The 10,511-nt window shown below is 41.9% G+C and overlaps 1 long non-coding RNA gene across 1 annotated transcript; it reads left to right on the forward strand.

Annotated features, from left to right (window-relative positions):
- The first annotated feature begins 4,531 nt into the window (after positions 1 to 4,531).
- LOC118165199 lies at positions 4,532 to 10,042 on the forward strand. Its single transcript, XR_004749911.1, has 3 exons — positions 4,532 to 4,630; positions 7,778 to 7,928; positions 9,944 to 10,042. It is a non-coding gene; the product is annotated as an uncharacterized LOC118165199 (long non-coding RNA).
- The last annotated feature ends 469 nt before the right edge of the window (positions 10,043 to 10,511 follow it).

Genomic DNA, 10,511 nt, shown 5'->3' on the forward strand with positions numbered 1-10,511 from the left:
CCTTTATACACTGTTTTATTTCTGAATTTGCTGCTATCTTTGTTTCAACTCTGATTTCCATAGAGCTTATCTCTGTTGGTGTGCTGGTTAGGTTTAAAATATGTAAACAAAGACCTTTTAACGTATGTTGTTTTCATTAGTGTGTTCATGTAAGAGATTTCTATTGATGTCTGAAGTTACAAAACTGGTTTCATCCATCTATGAAACATTTTAAATGCAAATAATGACAAAACTGATTTTGTATTAGGGCTCAAGAATGAACAGTGTGGAATATTGAAAATGAATTTTTATCATAAAATGTTGGTTACCTTGAATTAACACAGGCGTGGATAGCAGTTACTTTAAGAAGCGCTTTAATTTACATTTCTTAAGATGTTTTATGTACACAGGTGCATGTAGAAGGTGTGCCTATCCCCCACTGCCAAACCAGTAACACTTCTTTCTTTTGAGCTAAAAGTCATAAGCAAATCAGGCCAGCTGTAGGAAAGTCCATCTTACACATTTTACATGATAGGCCTCAGAAATAAAACTGACAAATGAGGGAAATATCATAATGTGGATGGTGATAAACTATTCACTGTTATGCAAAATCTGTTGCAATACTGTTACACAGATGGGTTTTGCACCATTCAGAAGCACTTATAAATAGATAGGTTTAAATCGACAAGTAGCTTATTCAGGCATGTGCTCAAATATAGTCGCTGCATTCATTAGACAAACATTTCTGTTAATCCCTCAGCTACGCCAATAAAAGAGTATTCCTTTATAGGCTGAATGCAGTGGCTGGCAGAGGTTGTGGGCTTTTTTTTTTTTTGGGGGGGGGGGGGGCCGGGGGGGCGGGTTGTATTTTGTTTTTAACTATTCCTTCAAAGAGCTAATCATTTTTAGTGACAGTATTTGGTTTTCAGCAAATTAAATGAACATTGGTAACCCTTGCAGCATGTTCAGTTGGAATTCCTTCCTGAAAATGGAGTCACCCTTACTCGCAGGAACAATTTATAATATTTGCTGTACCTTAAGCAAATTTTTTTCATCTCATTAAACAAACAAAAAAAACACAGAACAACAGCGGTCTTGGATGGTCTTTTGTTTGTTTTTACTGTCTTTATAGCATTTGTCCACTCACACACTTCTTTCACACTTCTAATTTCACTGTTAAAGGCAAGAAAAGTAAATCTATTGATGGCTGGCTTCACTGAGCAAGACAAGAAGGCTGGGTAGGGACAAGACAAGTGAGTCAAGGCCCTTCTGTACTGAAGTAAATACAAGACCTATTACAAATTTAAACCACTAACACTGATCTAAGCCTTAACTGTGTCCCTGCAAGAACAGGGTGGTTTGTCATCAAAAACCAGTGATAATTAGCTCTGCTTTCTGTGTAGCACAATTTTCCAAGTTGACTTAAGTATGAAAGTGCCTTTTTCTGTTTCCAGCGTACTCTGAGCAGAATGTTTTTTCAGAACACACCAAGAACCTTTTAGTCACCAGTGATTTCACATATCCCTTCTTCATCTTTATTCATTTATTTTAAACCCCCAGTGACTTATGAGTCAAATACAATAGTTTTTGGCTAAAAATAAATGTAATGAACCTGGTGAAAGAAATACCAACTAAGAACGATGCAATGGAAAGCTGGGATTAACAGTGATTAAATGAAACACAGCAATAATAAACAGAATAATAAGAAATAAACAGAAGAACAGATTAAATGAAAATCTTCAAAACTGCAACTTTGTCTGTTAATGACATCACTGCTGAAGTGAAGCAACTAAACTTTGCAACTCACATTTAAAAGTTAACTCTGACAATTCAGCTCTTTTCCTTTGTCATCCATCCCTAAATGAGCAGTATCCTTTTTCTGTCTTAAGTGCAGTCATTCTGTCTACCTCAGAGTCCCTCATCCTGCCTAATTTTCACTTTCCACAGACCCACATGGCTTTCTGTTCTCTGGAATGGTGTTCCAGTTTTGTGACCCATGAATTTTGACCCAAAATTGACCCAAGCACCCCTGGAATTTTATAGTTCTTTGTGTATTTCTTCCTGACAGCAATTTAGTTTTGTCCGTTTCCTGTCCTCCCATCCCTGTGACCTCTCTCCCCAGTTTCTTTAAGGCTTTTCTACAGGTTTGTGGTAGGAATGATGCTAGCAAGGCCCTTAAGGTTGCGATGTGTTGAAGGTAGCTAACAGCAACATGAAAAATGTCATTTGTAGTGAGCTGGGAGCTACTCAGTGGAGTGCACAAAGGATGTTTTTCCCCTCTGCCTTGGCTGAGCACCTCTGGGGATGAGACAAAGGGCAAGTACCTTTATGCTTACAGGGGTAAGAGCACTGTAAACCTCTGCCAGAAAGCTGAGACTGTGGAGGGAGAACAGCAGCCCAGAGATAGTGACGGCCCCCACGGAACTGCTGAAACAAGGAGAGAAAGATTAGCGCTGCTCATTGAGCAGGAAGGCACAAGTCTTCCCTTGAGCAGAGGACTGAGCAGTAAATAACCAGGCTGAACTACTCCATCGCCACAGACAGACAGCAGACCAACCAGGAGTAACGGATGCAGCTGGAAAGCGCAGGTAAGTCATAGCTTGGCAATCGCCCAAAACTGAAAGAACCAAACTGAAGAAGCAAACACCAGTGTGCTGTAAGGCTTTTAACAGCCCATATGGTCTGAGCGATTCTGTCTGTTTGGGAATGCTCCAGCCATACCTACAGTTTTTTGATTTGCTGTGTTTATAGCAGTGTCTCGCACTGCTCAGGTTTTGCTATTGTCGATTCTGTCACCTGTTTTTAGAGGCTTGTAATTTGGCCGTAAATTCTGTGTGTTCCTAAAACCAGGCATAGTGAACACGGCCTCAGCCAGTCTGCGTTTTCTATTTGTAAGAGAAATACAGACAAGTAGTTTGTAAGGTTGACAAGCTGCTGAAACCAGATAATTTTTGTAGTCTGCAACTGCAAAACTAGCTTACTGTCAGGCTAAGCAGACTTTTTAGTAGCTGAAGCTTGTTTTGCATTTGGTCTGTGTTCCACAAGGGCTTTTACTGCTGTAGTAATCTCTAAGAAAGCCGATAGGGGAACAGAGCACATTGAAAAGAATTGTTACAGAATATCTTATGTGATTTCAACCAGCACTTCAAATTGAGCCCTGAATAAATATTAAAAAAAAAAAAAAAAAAAAAAAAAAAAAACTGTCCTGTAGACACAATTAAAGAAGTGAGCTCCATAAAATGAAACCAGTAATAGTACAGAGAATGTTTAGTGTTGTGAGACCGTTCAGGGATGGCACAGGGTAACATACTTGGTTCCGTTGGCACATGCTGTTTGACTGCAGAAGCACTCGTCAGGTACAGTTGTGATTCTGAGATGTTTAATCAGAACTAGAGCAAACTCTTGGTTAATCAGGAGGATTGACACTGAGGTCAGTAGGATTTTTGCAAGTTCCTTGAGAAAGCTTCTGTCTTCTGAGGTTCATCTTTTGCCTGTCCTGTCCTCATGGCATCCTGTATCTATTATACTCTTTTGAGTGCCTCACTCCTTTGGGTAATACCAAAGGTTTTGTGCTTCGATTGAGCGACACCAACCACCTAACGCACACTGATGTACCAGATCACTCAGGTGTATGCACAAAATGACACGTCTGGGGGCTCGGTTTCTTGGGTGTTTTACCCATCCTGCACATGAATTGTTGCCGTCTGTGAGCTCCTGCTGTATAACATCACTGACTGTAACTAAGTCTCTGGGGACCTTTGGATTTCTTTTCTTTCAAGTATTCTGCCTGAGGCAAAGTTTCAGGATTTATGATTAAGATTTTATTATTTCTATAAGGTTTAAGGGGTGAAACATGTCGATTTTATCAACACCACTCTTACCACGGTTGGTTGGTTAGGAGACAAGGTTTGCTATTTTTCTACAAGCATTTAAACTCCGTGTTGTTTTGCTGACAGTGCCTTGAGGTGACTGGTCAGCTTGGACTGGGGAGCTGGAAAAAGGAAATTTGGAAGGAGATAAATTAGTTTATCAAAAAATCATAAATATGTCCATATAATTCCATTGTGTGCTTAGACCATTTTGTGACATCTTCTCATACGTTCTTATGATGTTATTTTTCACAGTGCAGATGTTTTTTCTTAAGGGTCAAATTCATTGAGAAAGTCTCAGAAAAGCAGTGAAGGTAGCTTGCTGTAACAAGATGTAGTGAACACGACTGGGATGTGGTGTCACATGCTGCTTACATGTTTTGGATCACCGCAGTTAATGTCCACTTCCCCAGACATAAATCCAAAGGAAAACTTGATATCCTCCCTGATGCCACTTCCTTATTTAATGACATTTCCACAACAAGGCCCTGCATCAGTGAAAACAATTGGGCTTTATATTATGAGTATGGCTAGGTACGATCTGTGCAGAAAGGCAATTGCATTTGAGTTCTTTGTTTTAAGCTCTCATGCTTTGATTTATTGTGACTGAAATTTAATCTAGTTTGGGTTGTTGTTGGTTTTTTTCTTTGGACTTTCTCTGCTGGAGTTCCAGTGAAAATATTGCATCAGCACTTCAGGAATGGAGCAGCAATGTTAGTCCGATCTGTCAAATGCAGAGGCTATAAACTTCCCCTGAGGAACACAGTGAAGCAGCCTTTCGGGTCTGCTAATGTAAAGAATACTTCCCAAACTGAGGCACCTTCAGTAGTCCTCACATCTTGTTTGCAAGTGAGCCTGACTTGTTTCCATATTCGTGTTGGATGCAGTGGAAGAAAGTTACTTTTGTGTGTGTGGATTTATCGGGGTGGACCCCAGCACAATAATAAAAGAAACGTCCCTCAGAAAGTAGCGGCTCTTCAAACTTCCTGAGCATCATTTTATCAGATCTTAAATATGCCTTTCTACGAGATTACATGTGTTGATTTTTGTGAATATTTCAAACCTTATTTGTAAAAATAATTAAAAATAAAAAGTAGAGATTTAAGAGGAAGATGACTGAAATATCAGACATCTTAAGTACACGAACGACCTCACAGCAGTCATGCCTCTATTTGACAGAAGCTTAAAAACAACTTTGCCTTTCACTGCTTGGCAAAGCTGCATGCGCATGATTGCATGTATGTCTGTGTTTTTGTGCCTTTTAAAGGCAAGGATGCTAATAGGCCTTCATAATTTACTGTCCTGTTTGCAGATGATACCATCAGTGATCTCAGCACAACATTGAAAATGGTGCTTAATTGTGGCAGGATGAGGTCACAAGTAGAAATATTGTTTTCTAAACCTCTCTCCTAAATAATTACTGTACTGTAGCCACAGGACGGGAGGCTTTAAGAAAAGGGTGTTTGAAAGATCTCTGAGCTCAGCTCTGCACCAGGCACTGGATGGGATGATGTACCAGTGTTTTGACTAGGCGTCCCAGTTAACAGAGGTATGAATTACTCCTCTGATTTGATGAGAAAATTTGATTTCTAGATGGGAAAACACACTTTTTTCATGCCAATTAGTTTTTATTGACCTTAATACAAAGTAGTGGCAAAACCACCTTCTGCTAACGTCAGAGACGTGCAAGGAACAGGATGAGCACCTTACCAGGCATCTGTTTTTTCCTTTCCCTTCCAGCACCTGATGCTTGGGCCAAAAATGGCTGCAGGTATGTGTTGAGCCGAGGGTACACACAGGTGTTCTTGCTTTCATCTGTTCCTTTCTCCCTTGGGGATTTTACCACCAAATCTTTCTCCTCCCTCAAAGGGGACCTGAAGGAGGGAAAAACAGCTTTACTTGTAACCACACCAAGAGGGGCTTTTATACCCTGCTCCCTCCAGAGCCTTGAGAAGGGAGCATGGGGAGGCCTCAAGCCCTCTGGGTTGTGCAGGTTCTCTTGCCTCTTGTTTGCCTTGAGACACCACCTCACCTATTAACTTTCCCTCTTGCAACTCATTTCCAGCTGCCTTGCCTTTGAGATGTGTTCTCAGGCCTCCCTCCATCAGGTCAGCACCCTCCTTTCTCCTGTAGTGCAACTTTTCTGGGGTCAGGCTCCCCCAGCTCCCACTGCCCCAGCGTGGTCCCTTAGGAAATCACAGTGTTCATGGGGAAGATTTGGAGAGGAAAACTCTGGAGCACTTGGCTAGTGCCTGTTAATCCTTGTGTCAGCAAAGGTAATCCACATGGCTTGAGGAGGAAAATGGGAGTGCGGAGACTTCTGATCCTTTCTCTTGGCTTCTTTCATATGACTGGGGAGGGGACGACAAAAGTTTTCTCCTGCACTCATAAAATCTCAGAAGTAGCAAAATATTGCTGCCACTTGTGAGGTTTGGACAGCAAGTTGAGACCTCAGTCATGGCTGAGATCCCCAGTGGGGTGGGTGCTGCACACAAACATCCCAAACAGTCCCTGTTGGAAGGACCAGTATTTACAATAGCGTCTGCTGGGATTCAACCTGTTCCGTGCCGACGTGGCACAGCTTTCACCTAAATGCTTTTCTCTCTCAAGTGACATTGGGAATGGCCCCTGGCACATCACAGTGCCCAAACTTGAACTGTGCCTGTGTATTGCCAGGGAGAGAGTTAGCGGGCCTATGCCAAAACCATGTCAGAGGCCATGCTACCAATTCAGCAAGAAGGGCGAGTGTGGTGGCCCTATTAGTTTGAGCAGTCTAGACATAGCTGAAGAATACAGTTCCTGCTTCAGAAAAACCAAAACCCAAGGACTATCAAATAGGCAGAGGAGTAAGAACATCGATTTTTAGCACGTTCGCTTTATATACAAGTTGCTGTGATTTTCTGTGAGTAGGTACAGAAGTGAGAGGTAAGTCCTTGTAAAAGGCAGAGGGGCCGTGCAGGTGGCCTTAGCCTCACTGGTTTTGTGTAGAGTTACACATATGGAAGATGTCCCACTTGTGACCTTGGGGAGCTGACAAAGAGGAACTTGTTGCCTTGGCAGAACAAATAAGCCACAGATGGAAGAACAAGTAGATAACGTCTGTCTTGACAAGAAAACATAAAAGAGGACAAGACAGAATTAAGGCAGTGTTGAAGGTCCTTAGACTCGAAATGACTGATAAGGGAGAATAATTAAACAGGAAAGGGCAGAGAGTTGGGAGCTATAAAATAATCAAAGCTGCTAGTGAACAACAATCACTGAAATTAATTACTTCTGCCCCAGAACAAGGGTTTTAATTTTCTGCTTTCATTTAGTCTGTTCCTATCCCCACCCTAACATTATTTTTATATATTACACTTTTCTGTGAATATAGCAGCTGGCAAATATAACATGTAACTTCTATATGAAGTCAAAGAATTCTCTTACAGCTGCACAGAACAAATATTAATGCTCAGAATATCTTTAGAGAAACATAACTTTAAAAGGGTTTAATTTGTAGGAAGAAATAGAAATCTGAGATTCATGCATGCCTGCAGTCCCCCACGTGCTATAATCCAGCCTCAGCTGATAGCACCAGGGTGGCAGCCAGGCTGTAGCAATGTTCTTTGCAGAGAACCTGTAAATTCAGCAGCAGCTGGACTCTTCCTGTGAGTTGCAAGGAAAGTTGTAGGTACTGTTTTCCATGGCCTTATAATGGATTCCCTACACAGAATGGAAGAGATCTGCGATGTGTGACCCCCTGGATTTTTTTTTTCTTGGCTCCCCCTTGCCATCAGCATAAGTACAGAGATATATGAAAGGTGTTGGAAAATAAATCCCAGCCTGTCCTCTCAGCTGCGTCTATCGGGGCGCTTTCAACACCATTTGGAAGATTTCATTTTAACTGACCTTCAGGCATGACTTATTTTTGTGCTCTGGGTATTTTTAAGATGAGCCCAGAGGAACTCCTAAATATCTCACTGGTGAGAGTGGAGGAGGACACATGCTGTTGCTGTTACCAAGAGCACTGAAGGGTCTGGAAAGTCCCGGCGTGCAGTTTTCAGCTTTAAAGAGCTTTCTAAATGGGGAAGGCCTGAGCCCGTAAGTAATCTTTGTTGCCAAAAAACTGACAGTGAACAAAAGAGATTTGTGTTTGGCATTTAGAAATCTACCCTGTCCGACGTTGCCCAGCTGACTTCACAGGGGGGAGACAGCAGTGAGAGTCACCGTACGATCTCTACTTGGGTAGAGCGGGCAGCCAGGGGAAGCTGCTGTGCACCTCTCTGCAGTGTTTTCTGGTGGTGGCGTGTGGCTGGCCATCCATGCCACACATCGAAAGGGGAGACAGGCCTACGAGTGCTGGATCTCTTCTGACAGCCTGTTCCCAGCGGAATTAGGCTTGGAGCAATTGCATAAGGGAGGACTACGAGACTGAATAGTTTGGATGCTCTCCAAGTCTGACTAGTCTCAAGCTACTAAGCAGAATAAATGTACCCCACAAGACACCCGTTTGGTTTATTTCTTCCTGGGGAGCAGGCAAGGGAACTGAATTAGTTTCATGCTTCAGGGACAGAGAATTGAAATGACATTTGTCCACTGGGTAGGATTGCAGGGGGTTAAGCTTCCTTGGAGAAAGAGCAGAAGAAGAAGAAAGAATAATTTAGCCTGCTGGGTAGAGAGATAACTGGTAGTGGCTACAGCTTCATTACTATGTCTGTGTATCTAATTTACTTTCCCTCTTTTTTTTTTTTTTTTTTTTTCTGAAATGTTTTTGGAGTAATCACTACTACTACTCATAAACTATCATTTTAAAAGGTGTGAAATTCCTATACTGCTGTGTTTATCATGATTCATGACCTTATGCCCCAGGGGAAGGGTGTAGTCAGCTTGGCATAAGCAGTCCTGTGCCAGATGCAGGGTGGTTCACATTCAGAAATGTTATTTACAGGGATACAAGAGGGGGTGGGGGGAATCTGAGGATCAAGGTCCCAGATAGCCTGGAATGTGCAGGATCAGATATCTGCCCTGGAGCATTTACCCCTTAATTCATGTTTCTCAGGATGCCGGACCCTTACAGGTCATTTCTCAATGAACACGTGCCTACATAGAGCTATTTCCATTCCAGTCATAGCCCTCGTTTATGTCACTAACAACCTCATCACATTTGACTGGTTTATTTTTACATGATGACCAAAGCAGTGGAGGACCATGGAATATGCAGTATACAAACTTTGAAAATCATCTCAAATGCAAGCAATATCACATGGTTTCAAAAATAGCGAAGGGACTTTGCTAACATAGCGATGCCTAGATGCCGTAGGGCTGGTTTCACTGGTGATGGTTGTGGTGTTAATTAGCCATTTACAGACTGAGATGATTGATTAGGGAACATATCAGTGAAATTCACCACAGATACATTAGAAAAGAATGAATGTCAAATGATTACAGAGCATCTTGATGAATGACTTGCAAACATTGAAGAGAAGTATGTATTTATTGTCTAAGAATCAGTAATTGTCTGGGACTGGAGAGACCAGAGTTAAAGCCTATCCAAACATCCCCATTAAATACAAATTTAATTGGAGAGATACCAGTCAGCTCTGTCCAGGGCATGGAAACCTACTCCCTAGGCAGAACGTTATGCAAGGCAGAAAATAGTTCTAACATGGCAAACTGGAAGAAATAAGGAGGTATTTCTTTAGGTGATGTTTGTTGCCTCTTCCAATATTAGTGTTTCTCCTAGCTCCAGTCTGATGCTCGGTAATGGTTTGTATTCGGTTGTTCTCGTCACACCAAGCCTGGGTGGACAGAAATGAAAACTGGATATTAAGAAGTTGTGGCAAAACGCACAAAGTCCCATGGCAGGGGAGTAAGCTCAAAGTGATTCCAATGTCACAGAGCTGAGGGAAGGAGGGAGCAAACTGAACTGACTTTTAAGGTGCAAAGAGAAATTACGGAAACTTTGAGGAAGGGACAGGAAGGAAAAGGAGAAGGATTTAAAACCAGAATAGGGGAAACCTGTATCAAAGGAGGACTTAGGTAAAGAAAATATTATTCTACAGAAATTTTGACCTGGCTACAGCTAGGAAGTATTTTCCTGTCATCCTCCTAACCAGGAACCAACCAGACAAGGAATGAACTCAAGGAACTCAATTTGATCCATACCTGTGTGACTGCAGCCCTTGACAACTTCTTTGCAAAGATGGGGTGAAGAGGCAAGAAAGGAGAAAATGTAATCCTGAGAGGCATGGGGGGATGGATGAATCCCTCAAGCTATTGCTGTCCTGAGCAGTGGAAGGGTCTCTGTCCATGCTGGTGCTCATATTTCATGTGTTGGACTGTTGCTGCATTTACCCTTCTCTGTGTTTTGAGGATTTTGAGCCAGCTTTGATGTGAACGTTGGATGTTTTTTTTCCAAGCTTGTAGCCTATTTCTTGATGCAGACCTGACAAATGTAAACCACACAAAATGCCACACCAAAGCCACACTAACAGGTCAGCTGGGAAGAAAGCCAATACCTTACTTTTTCAACCTGACAATACTGGGAAACCCAAAAGTTTCAATTCCTTGACCATGGCCAATGTCTCTAAGATGTTTTAGTGAATGCTGGTGCAACCACATAGTGCAGATTTCCAGGGTGTTGAGTGTTTTTTTTTTTTTTTTTTTTTTTTTTTTTTTTTTTTT

Source organism: Oxyura jamaicensis, chromosome 3, assembly GCF_011077185.1.
Source record: "Oxyura jamaicensis isolate SHBP4307 breed ruddy duck chromosome 3, BPBGC_Ojam_1.0, whole genome shotgun sequence".
Classification (NCBI taxonomy): Eukaryota; Metazoa; Chordata; class Aves; order Anseriformes; family Anatidae; genus Oxyura; species Oxyura jamaicensis.